The sequence below is a fragment of the Acipenser ruthenus genome, chromosome 18, assembly GCF_902713425.1.
Source record: "Acipenser ruthenus chromosome 18, fAciRut3.2 maternal haplotype, whole genome shotgun sequence".
Classification (NCBI taxonomy): Eukaryota; Metazoa; Chordata; class Actinopteri; order Acipenseriformes; family Acipenseridae; genus Acipenser; species Acipenser ruthenus.
The window spans coordinates 4,222,840-4,232,972 of NC_081206.1; positions in this window are offsets into that span (position 1 = coordinate 4,222,840).

Sequence of the window (10,133 nt, forward strand, 5' to 3'; positions counted from 1 at the left end):
CTTTTCACTGCTCAAAAGGTCATCCCAAAATGGTGTTTCCAAATATTCAGTTGTGCTCTGGAGGATGTCCCTTGATGGAAATGGGAACCTAGGCACCTGGTCTGGCAACCTCAACACTGAGTCTCACCACTGGACCCTGTATCCAAGCATATGATCAAAGATAAATATGTGCACTGGCTTCAATGTTATAAGACATAACTACAGTATGTACTATCTTTTGTTTTTAACATAACCAAACACACATTTTGAGATCATGAGCTACAGTAATTATCTTGTTATTTCACTATTGAGCCACTTTTAGACACAAGACCAAGAACCACCCTTTTTAACAGACTTTGCCGCTATGAGTTCCCTCTTCCAGAATAACATGTGTCTGCACTGTATAGCTGTTTAATTTCATTGCAGGGAGACCAAACAAAATCATGTTATATTGGATCAGGAGGAACTAAGAGATTTTTCAATATGTCTCCTAATCATCAACTCTCTTTATTCTGTATATATCCTCATAAATCATCCTTAAACTAAGATATACTGTAGATGGTTAGTACTCAGTCAGTGTCACAGTCCCATGCACTAATTCTGTCAGTGTCATTCTTTAACGGAGTATATGCTATTGATGCGTTATTCTATTGTATTATTATTGCTGTAGTGTCAGTGAAGGGCGGGGGGGGCGGCGGCGGGGGGTGGGGGGGTGGGGTGAATGAGAGCCTGTACAAGACTGCCCCCCAAGAGTGTAAATTAAGAAGTGTACACACCAGATCTGTAACTGCTTCTATGAACAAGCCTGGCTCTTTGTACAGTGGTTATCATTTGTACAAACAGGGATTATTGTGATATATATTGGAATGTTATAAAATGCGTCAAGATAGATATATTTTAGAAATATAACTGAAGGAATTCCAAGAACTTAAACCACAATTCCGCCTGAACCATAAAGCCAGTCTGTTAAACTGCAAATGCAACTGGACGTTACCCAAAAGTCAAAGATCATCTGAACTCATTTTTTGTATTGTTGCTATTTAATGATTCGTTTACCAACCTCTAATATTTCCCCGTTGGTATAATGTATGTGTTCTGCCTGTTTATTGTTTTCACCAGTTTGAGATTCAACACCTGCCTCTTGCCTCCAGTGTATTGGGCACTAATTAAGCAACCTTCACGAGTTGGAGAGATCGATTTCTGGCAGCCTGCAATACTAACTGGGGTTAAAATCGACTTCAACTCCATCTGCTGCTGATAGAAATAAAGCAGTGTGATTTCAAATCGGTTTCAAGTCCCAGTACCAGATGGAAATGTGGCATTAGATTAATTTAAATCCGCCCATTAAAAACAGCTGTGTTTTTTTTTTTTTCAAATCTGATCATTCCAGCTATTTTCCATAACACATCCCCACTGGTCTACTGTGTGTAGATGAAAAACTGAGTCTGTGGTTTGATGCATAAATGCTGTATTATGAAAATCTGCTTGCGACTGGGCAATTCGCAGGCAAAACATTACAAACAGCTGATTTCCATTAGGCTTGGTTTAGATAATAAAGTTTAGCGGCTAAGCAATAACATTGTAATATACAAGTTAGGATCAGTATAATGTCATCTGTATTGTATTGTGGTTACAGTGGAATTAAGTTGCAGTTACAGAAATGAACTACAGTCAAAGAGTTAAATATAAAATAACTGCAATAAACTATAAACAGTTTATTGCAATTTACTACATGTTTTACTACATTTTACCCCGTAACTTCCAAGTTTACTGTGGCATATTTGCATGTTACAGTGAGTTTGCAGTATACCATGCTTTTACTATTTTTCCACTACTGCATATGCTGTTCTTTACCATGGCTAACCATATTTAATACATTAAAATTGCTTTCATCACAGTTAAAAGCAGGGTGATTTTTTGTGGTCTGCATGGGAGTTTTTCTGAAGTCTGGTTAACTCAATGTGGTCCTAAAGAAAAACGCATTTGTAATTCATATTCCGACAGACTATTCTAACAGCAGGGCAAGTGCAGTGATAAATTATTAAAATAAAAAAAGTCTTCTTCACTTAGTATTCAGTTAAGCCCTGGCTTGGCTGAAAAGTCTGATGAGGTCAGATAAGTACTGGAAAGGTCATTGGATTTGTATTGTTGGAACAACAGCAAAGGGTAGCAAGAATAACAGAGTGATCCCTACTGGCTTAACCATGGAAATGACTGCTTTAGCATTTTAGAATTAAAACTCACAAGGTCTGTGGTTCAAATAGAGCCAGTTGGTTACAACATTTCCCCCATTAAACCTATCAGCATTGTAAATGTATAAAGTCATTATTCAGTGTATTATGCTTGCCTGTGTTTGTAATGCAAAACAATATACTGCAGTATATTTACCATGGTATTTTTGCAGTTTTACTATGCTTTCCCATGTTTATACTGTGCATTTATCATAGTTTACCCTGGCTTGCCATGTTTATGAATATGGTTTTCCATACCTTGCTATTCTTTGTAAGGCTTGCCTACACATTACCATGCTTTCACTCTGCTTTATTACACTTTGCTATGCTTTTACTATGGAACACTTTTATAAGGGAAGGGTTACACAATAAAACAATACAGATAAAGTATCAATATAAACTCACCTTCCTTTTACAAAGAAATCCGATGCACACTGTCTGATGGAGTTTGAATCTTTGCTAGAGCTTTATATCTTACACCAATAACTAAGCATACAATGTGAAAACAGGATAGCTGCTGTAACTGTTTAGTGACTACTAGTGGCAACACAAGCACTTGCATCTTGGATAAAACAACAGCCTTGTGTTTGAGAGAAGCAGCCCAGCTGTTTGCTCTTCTGTTTTGTACATTTTTTTGAAATGTTTTGATTCTTCAGCATCGTTTCTGTCTCTAAGGGAACAGGACACCCACAGCTTGGTATTTTTATGGGGAACATTAGCCATGCAGCCTTATTTTGCACAAATCTCCTTGGCTTTCTTATATTACAGTTCACAGCAGTAGAGTTACAGAAATGAATACACCTAAATGTAACTTTCTTTATCAGACAATCAGCTGTCTTATCTGAACCCTTTACAGACATCCCACGAAGGCTTACCTGGAGAAATGCTGCTTGCATTTCATTTTTTAGTATGTTAGCTGACCATTTTTTTAAAATTGTAATTGTAATATATTCTGTAAATAATTAAAGGTGCTATTTATTACCCAAAGAAATACAGCAGCTCCACAGAAAGGGTACTAGGTGTTTGTTCCTTCAGCTAACTAACTTCCATGCAGTGCCAAACAATAATTAATTAAAATAGCAGGTGCAGAGCTTCTAATAAGGCATCCATCAGCATATTGCTAGTGCAAGCAAATCTAGTGCGAATTAGGTCATGATCAATTACCACTGAAAGCAGAGATAACTCTACTACCTTGCATGTTTTTATATGAAGTATTATTTTCACCTATAATTATCCATACAAAAAAATATGGTCCCAATTTATTTTCTCTTAAACTATTTATGATAAGCCATAGAATGAGAATGAACAAGGGTAATTAAATCCACATGAATTAACAGGGCTGAATTCAAAATGAATTACTTCCAAACTCAGAGGAAATACGATCTGATAAGATATTCAGATGTTATTCCTGTGGTATTCAGCAGGAATTCATTAAGTATTTTATTTTAAAGTGTTACCAGTGTAACAGTACAAAACAAGCAAGAAAATTAAATGGGAAGTTATTCACTCTTAAACTAATCAAAGTATTTTGAAAAGAAGTGGCCAAGCCAGATTAATAAATGCCGTTTCTCTTTTCTGATAGGTGCCTCATTTCTGATATAGACTACACATTTAGAAATGCATCTAGAAACAAGGAAACAATGAGGATCATAAAGCCGGCCTTGTTTTTAAGCCACCCCTTGCATGTAATGGTATTCTTTCAACATGATCCGAATTCGAGTCAGTGTTAAAGCAGCTCCATCTTTACATGTCTGCCCTTTCTTAGTCTCTCCAGTCTCCTGTGCAATATTACCGTGCAGTCTTCCTGCATTTGTGTTTTGTTCATAGTCCCACTTACAGGTTCCTTTTTTCCCCTTCATGTTAAAACATCCAAGGGCTTTGAAAGTATGATTACTGCGCAGAGCCAGATCTGCAGAATACTCTCCAGTGACTTAACAGATTGCTGGGCAGGGTTTACAAACTGCAACATAATCATTCCAGCTACAAAGCCGTTCAATATTTCAACGTCTTCACAACTTAAAGCATTTGACTGTTCAGCTAGTTGCTTTTCAGATACAAGTAGAAAAAAAATAAAACAAATGTGGCCATAAATTATCAAAACTCCAAAGAGTAATTACGTCTCTGGTAAAGAATAGTATTGCATTTCTTTTTTCTTTTTTTTTAAATGTTCTGTTTTTTTAACAACAGGCTGCATAAATTGAATTTTAAAGGCTGAAATCACAAGCAGCAACCCCATATCTAATTACAGTTTTTCACGTGTAGAAATGTAGTCAAGCTTCCAACTGAATACTAATGCCACTTTACAGACCCCCCCCCCCCCCCAAAAAAAAGTTTGAAATAATTTTAGTTGCAGGCAATAACAGAATAAGGTGTGAGATATGAACTTTGGAGGGTTATTTTTTCTCACATAGCAGTACACTAGAGTATGTTTTTTTCCATATATTAATCAAACTGTTGCCATATATAGTATCACAGCATTTTTACTGGCTTGGTTTTGCCACGCTCTGCCTCGTCTTTCAAGGCTTAGCTTTTGGTCTGGTTTCTGGTCTGGCAGTTTTTCGTTGGATCTTTACCAGTGGTGTAGTTCAGCATGAACGTGCTGGAACACTGCTCCAATACTATTTACTTTAGGCAGCAGTGTAGTCCAGCCGGAACTCACATAATAGGCAAGCTAAGTCACATGACTCACATCGCCCACACAACTGTCTGATTCAGTCAGTAGTCTTCTTGATGCAATGAAAAGAGCATTAGGAACTTTCTATTACAAATTACTTCTTTAGAAAAGCTAAAAATGCTGACGAAGATGACAGCAACAGTGCATCGACTATGACTGTGGACACAAACACAAATTAAGCTTGAGAAAGACACTTTACTTGCAGAAATTAGATAAATGCATTGCCTGACACAGCATATGTGTTACTAGAAGTTCAGTGCACAAATATAATGTGAATTTGTATAATCATTCTTGTTTAAGAACATCTATATTTTAGTGCCGTTCTGGTACTTTCAGATTTAGGACCACACCACTGATCTTTACCACAATAATGGCGTCTGGTGACTCCATTGGCTCTGGGTTGGGAAAGTGGAGTTGAGTGGAAGGGAATTTCAAGAAGGTTGAAAAAGTTTTGATTCAGAATATGTACTGATTTTTTGCTACCAATGATCTCCTTCCCAGCTCAACGTAAAATGCACTCTTTCTCTCCACAGAAAAAAGACATTATTTTTAATGATTCATATCAATGTCAGAATATCCCATTAAAATACCAATTTGTTTACGACCAGGTAGGCGCAATCACTGATGACAGTGACTTTGTACCCCCATGGACAGGAATCGTATTATGGAGCGGGAGTATTTTTGCCACACTGTTCCTGTTTTCTTTTTTACATGTGAAAGAGAAGAACATATAAAATCATAGTGACAGAGCATACATATTATAAAAAGGACTGGCCTGGAAATGCCTTTGTTGGTATTCTTGTAATTTCTGGAAATGTAGTTTACTTCACATGTCGAATTTTTATAGCATGCTATGATGAAGCGTACTTATGTAAGGGGAATGAGCAAAGTTCCAATTATAAAAATTGGATATTTATTATTAAAAGGGACAGCTCAATGGCAGGGGTGGCAATTTAAGAGCAAGCAGACTGAGTTGTACAACTCACCGCTCCTTTAAGTCCTCTTTCTTCAGGCGTCACTTCTCAGGTGGATTTCCCTGCTGTAATATAGTAAGTATGCACAGCTCTGTTTCAGTCCCCCCATGTTTTTCCAGTGCTTACAGTATTCTATTATTGTGCTTTACCATGGTCAGGTATGGTTTTCACAATGCTTTATCATGCATCACTACGTGCTTTTCCATGCTTTCACTGGGATTGTAAGGGTTATACTAGAATTTGCAAGCTGTCTTAAAACCCTAGCAGGTTTACAGTTTGGCAGTATTAGGACCCAGCGCTCCTTATATCATTGAAATAGACCCCACTTTCTCAACCTACTGCTTAAGTGCTGGTTAATTATTTTAAATGAATGTACAGATTTTGATTGACGCCTGATTGCAGAGCATTTGCAGCGAGCTCCCAGTTACAGTACCATTCATGGAAATTTCAATGCAGCTACAGAATGATTTTTTTTTTTTCATTGTGACAATGGGTTTCATCACAAAGTACCATATAGCTACTCATGGTCTAATAACTAAATAATAAGCAAAGAGGGTTTAAAACTCTTGAATCTGAAATTGTCTCGCTGAATTGCCTATTAATGTATTCTGTTCTACAGTCGGAATGAACTGAATGATGAATTTATTTAAAAGAAAGATCTCCAATGATAATCATAATTCATAAAATAGTGTGTTATTCCCATGTGGGAAAAGCGATGAATGGTTTCTGAAACTTTAAGTGATTTGAATTGGTTGGTAAAAGCAAGATAGACTACAGTTTTAGAATAAAAAGTAAAAGTGATTCTAAAGCACAAAGACATGTTTCTAAAAGATGCATTATACCTTCGATTCGAAAGGACTGTATGTACTGCACTATTAATCACCAACTACACACCAGTATTACAGGCTCTGTTTGTCTGGAAATAAAAATCCTGGTCTTAAGGACATTATTTCTGCTAGGCCTAATTCCTTAACATTCCCGATGCATCGCTTGGCACAAGCAGAATTAATTAATATTATTATGTTTTTATTTAGCAGACGTCTTTATCCAAGCTGACTTACAGAGACTAGGGTGTGTGAACTATGCATCAGCTGCAGAGTCACTTAAAACAGCGTCTCACCCGAAAGACGGAGTGCAAGGATTAATCAGTCCTGCCACACATTTCTCTTTTCCGCATCCCATCTCTATAATTCACCCTGCTGACAGCTTGTGGCTTTGGTGTATGTGGGTAGTGAGGTATCTTCCACTTTTTAGGAAGCTTGGTTAATTTGATACCAGTGATTCCACTGGCAAAGCAAGAAGGAACAGATGGGTATAGATGTTTACTCCTTGAATCCAAAACTGTAGTCTAAACAGAGGCAGATCTACATACCACAGACAGTGAACATAAGAAGACTGTTTGTGTCTATTATGGGTCCTCCTGCATCAGCTGTTATTGAAAAAGGTGCATGCTTCAGTCAAGTGCAATCCAGCACATACCCACTGATTACCTGAGCCCTTTGAAGCCCTGTGTTACTATCAATCTCATCGCCACGCTTTCAAGTGAGGTTTCACTCAGCTTAGGAAGACAGGGGGAAAAAAAGCTGATGGAAAGGAAGAATACTGATTGCATGGCCAAAAATTATCAAGACATCGCCAAGTTGTTCTCAGTGAATATTTCTTATTTTGAAGGTGTACAGTAAGAAATCACAAAATAAGACACCTACAGTATGCTTTGGCTATAGAGTACTATACATTTCTATATCATCCTAAAACATTTTACAGTCTATAGTACTATTATCAGATCGGATTGAAAAAAAAAAAAATCTTGATGAATTAATCTATTGGAATTCAAAGAGCAAAAATGTCCCTTATTAACAGCTTGTGTAAGTGTATCTTTATCTTGTTTTATCTTTGTAGGCTGATTCCCTCAAGCGCTGGAGTTTTTGAAGTGAAAGCCTTAATAGACAAACTCACAATTAAAAGACAAACTTGATCCACCTCGTCAAAGCTGAGTACTGTTCAGGGTATGAAAGCCCTGGCTGTGTTAATATATAGCATTCCATGTGAGCTACACCACTATTCAGTCCAGCGTTTGGCAAAGTGTTTCTTGAGCAGTCTAGCAGACACATTATCTGACACCCAGGCAGCTGCTAAAGACAGCTATTGTATCACTTCTGCCATATAATTAATATGGCTGTAAAAAAAACATGTTTTTCTCTAGATTCCCTACATGGGGGGTTTATAGTACCTATCTGTTTTACAGACCCATACACAGTAAAAAGTTTATCTAGGTAATTTTGCAGTTTAGTGTTTTCCTCGTGTTCAAAGAAAACTTTTCCTTGGTTAAACTGTGTTATTTACAGCGATTTACTCTGCTTGCCTTCATTACCATATGTTCACCACACTTTCCCCATATGGCAAACAACAGCAGTATATTACAAGGCAAGGCTCTGATCCAGTAAAAGAGACTTTATCCTATATCAGTTTTGGTATATTTTGAACTCTATCTTCGAGTCTGAAAACAGGGATTGAAAGAAGTCTGCATGGTTGTATGGATCTGCTTACTGCTGTAAGTAAGACATCATTATATTGCAAAACATAACATTAGCAACGGGTTACGAAACTCATTTTAACCACTGTTTTAACACTTGGACTTTATCTTTTATTTTTTTAATGGAATATCTGACATAAGATGAAGTCTGTTGTATCTGAACTCACCCAAACAGCAAATGAGCTGAATAATTTCATAAATAAAATCTCTTTTTGAATACCCGTAGCTGTATATTCACTCATCCCAAGCTCCAATAGTATCCTACTGTGCTGAGAAGCACTTCAGTTCTCCTGTGCAGAAAATCTTTGATTTCTGAAGTCTGATTTATCATTCTTAATAAAATTTCCATTTGGAGTGGCATTTAAAACTGAGCTCAAAGAGCAATCCTGATGAGCTCTGGTTTTAAAGCGTATTTATCTAAGTCCAAAGCAAAGCGACAAGCCTTTTTAAAAGACCATTTAAGATAATAACATAACTTAAGTAAATATTGACCGACATGGACAGTTCCATATCATTCAGACCATGGTTTTAGGCTACCTGGCAAAGCAGGAGAAATTCTGACAAAAATGTATCTTACAGTACATTTTAAAACTGTATGCATTTAAAATGCAAATGTCATTTTTTACTTTTTGTGAATCATATGCAAATATCTACTTTCATCCAAGCATGTGTATGAGACAAAATGACAAACTCTTTTACAGCACGTGTACTGATGCATTGTTATAATACAGGTGGGTTATTGTTGTATGTAAGGTTTTTAGTTTATAATTGCGTTCTACGATGCCTGCTGAACTTGACTGTTCCTGCTGTCTCTTACGGTGTAGTCTACTGGGATACCCCTGAGTCATCGATCACAAATGGGTTTATCCATTTACCAGTTCCAGTCTATTTGACAGGCACTTAATAAGGAGTGTGATCGCAATGGAGTAAAGCAATTGGACACCAGTCACTTACATTATGCTGGATCTGTCACCTTTCCTGCACAATGAAACAATGATATCAAGGCGGTAAGAGAATCAGATTGTGAATCTTTACACTGCAGATCATTGAGCACAGCTGTGTGCTGTTTCTCACACATTCATAAGAGAATTCCCATTGGGAATTCCCATTTGTATTACTATAGTATATATATATATATATATATATATATATATATATATATATATATATATATATATATATATATTTATTTATATATCTCCACTACCAGCTGGAGGTGTGTGTTGGATAGGGGCCCTTGCTAAATGAATCCCTATGGTTTGTTGTTGTGTTAGTGGGTTGCTTTGGGTTTTCATTCTTACAGGCTCCCTGTCCCATATCGTGATACTACCAACGATGAGACTAAAAACACACAGTGCTCCAGCAAAGGCAAAGTAAATGATGTCGTACTTTAGACGGCCTATTCCTAAAATGCATTTTATGATCAGCACCAATGGCTCCCACCCATTTCAGGTTTGGAAAAGATACCGTATTTTGAAACATTTCCAATTAAATCTTAACGTGTAAGGATACTGAAACAAGTAAAGAGGATTAAAACCCTGTTAGATCAGGTGGAGGCTCACTATCTTCTTCCATGATTAAAGGTATTCCTCAGATACAAAGCAGCTTTCTGGATCAGTGAGCAGAGACTCAGGCAAACTTTTAATCAATAAAGCAGATGGAGCAATGCCACCTGACCCCAGGGGCGCGGTGACGAGACTCACTGGCAAAAACACTAAAAAAACAATCAATCCAATGCGACC